The following is a 2,432-nucleotide window of genomic DNA, read 5'->3' on the forward strand; positions in this document are numbered from 1 at the left end:
GCCTGTTTCTGTTGCTGCTGCTGCTGCTGGTAATAGGACGATGCAGCTGAATACACTGCGGCTTCATAGCCGGAATAAGAGGTACCTCAAAGATCAAAATAAAATAAATGTTACACCACTGTACATCATGTATCAATTACATAATACACTAATTCAAAACATGTTGCATAATAGTGGGGGGGTGGGGGGAGGTAGGGCAGGATATAAATAATTTATTGAGATCTTTTTAGGCAGTCTGAATTTTTCTTGATGTTTCACAGTATGCAAATACAGAGCTACCAATGTACCAGCAATCTATTTGATTTCAGACCTGTCTTTGCAGACAACACAGTTATGTTACATGTATCAAAGCATCTCTAAAGAACATAGGAAATTTTCTGGTATATCTGATAAGACAAAGTATAATGTAAAAAGAATTTTAACAAAGATTTATCAAAGCCCACTTAAAGTAAGCCATCTTCTAGACCCAGATTTGCCGTTCAAGTTTCCCAATGGCAACGAGGACAGAGGTTATGCAGAGGAGGGGAAAAAAATGAGGATAAAAGACAGAATGGCTAGTGCTATTACATTCTAGTTCACTGATTCAAGATGTCTTAGTGCAGAGAAGCTGCTTCTCTGCTAAAACCTAGCTATGCTGTCCTTGACTTCTAGTATCAAAGTTGAATAAATCAGGGAAACTGGGCTTTCACACTTTTGAGCCAGTTTTCCCATAAACATCCTACATCTACTGATCCAACTATTTTAATCCTCTGATCAGGCTCTGTCTTAAGGAAGTCTTAAAATCCCTTTTTAAACAGAAAACAACAACAAAACAAAAAGTTCAAGGTAGCTATGTCAGTTGATTACCACCTGGCCATAAAGTTAACATCTTTTCACCTCCAACTACCTTTTAGATTTCTAACGTTTGAAGGAAAGTCTTTGTTTCAAGACCCATTCTACTTCCATTTTGGGTAAATACAGCCCAGACTGATACGATTTCTATTGGACTGGTCCTTGCTACCTCCCTAACTGCTGTTTGATGGCAGCATGCTCCCTTCCAATTTCCCTGAGCGGTATTTGTGTTGATCTGTTTCCTTATTTTTCTTATGCTCCACCTTTTCTTTCCAAACCTTCCAGCAAGCCACAAAACACCATGCACGTAGCAAGGCCAAGGCTTTGTATATTCTCCCATGTAATAAAATAGGCACATACAAACATCAAACCTCTTTTAAAGATACGGCAGAATATTTTGCCATTGTAACAATTTAACTGGTTGAAACTACTCAGTAGATTATGATGTAACTGAACACAAACTACTAGAATTCTGACTATTTAAAGCCTCTTCTGTAGCAACTACAAATATCCCAGCAACATAACATGCAAAATTCTTACCAGAGTAAGTAACTGCTGTTGTACTGTACGTTGCACTCTGAGTATAGGATGGAACAAGCTGCCACAGGCTGCACAGTAGAGGATACCGGATATATAGAAAACGTAGTTGTTGCTGGACTTGGGGTTGCAGGTTTTATAGCTGTCACTTGTCGTGTTTGCTGGGCTTGGGTGTACTGAGTTGCCCCTTGGCTATATCCTGCTTTTGGAGCTAATTAGGATACAAAATAAAAGTGTACAAACATTGATACGTTTTAGCGGAATGAAATGCAAACCATATTGAGGGATACTTAACGATATGCTGGGGAATAAACATGTAAAAAGTAGGTTTTGGTTTGGTCTGTTTCTTTTTTGTGTGTTTGATTGGTTTTGGGTTTTTTGTGTTGTGGTGTGCTGGTGTTTTTTTTACAGTCATGATTACGCACTGTGTACCATGTACTTACACAACTGTTTCATCATGTCACAGCTCACAGTAGTAAGCCTCCAATTTATTTATTTAACTGTGAGGCCATGTTTTTAAACAACCTTCTCATTCAACAGTTTTACTACAGCACCCTAAAACAAAGCACACTAAATTTCCTATTATTTCTAATTGAAGTAAAAAAAGTAAATAGTATTTATGCTTTGTAGCAATCATGATACCAATAATTAAATAACTAGATGCATTAAGTAATCAAAGAATTGAAAAAGAGTCTTTCTAATCAAGTTATCATCTGAACCCACTTATTGACTATTTGAACCTACTTAACAAGGTTTTTAGACAAATAACAAGACTGCCTAGAAGTTTTGGGGGTATTTAATAGCAATCTAAACCTCAGAGATTACTTATGGCAATGTCACAATAATGTTGAAGTTACAGGTTCAGCAATTTTTTCTATACATTCATAGAGATTACATGACAAAACTAAATTAAAAAAAAAATCTGGATAATGTGAAATATTAAAAAAACTGTTTTTAAGATACTAAAGTAGTACACAGGTAGTGTATAAGACAGCTGCTTGAATCATGCCACCTACCTGTCTGGTAGTATGATTCGGCTACAGAAGGTTGCGGCTGGGGCGGCG

At 37.0% G+C, this 2,432-nt stretch overlaps 1 pseudogene; it reads right to left on the reverse strand.

The window, feature by feature from the left end:
* LOC104511005 overlaps positions 1-2,432 on the reverse strand; it is a 6,136-nt pseudogene that overhangs the window by 1,651 nt on the left and 2,053 nt on the right.

The sequence above is a fragment of the Eurypyga helias genome, unplaced genomic scaffold, assembly GCF_000690775.1.
Source record: "Eurypyga helias isolate BGI_N326 unplaced genomic scaffold, ASM69077v1 scaffold4876, whole genome shotgun sequence".
NCBI lineage: Eukaryota > Metazoa > Chordata > Aves > Eurypygiformes > Eurypygidae > Eurypyga > Eurypyga helias.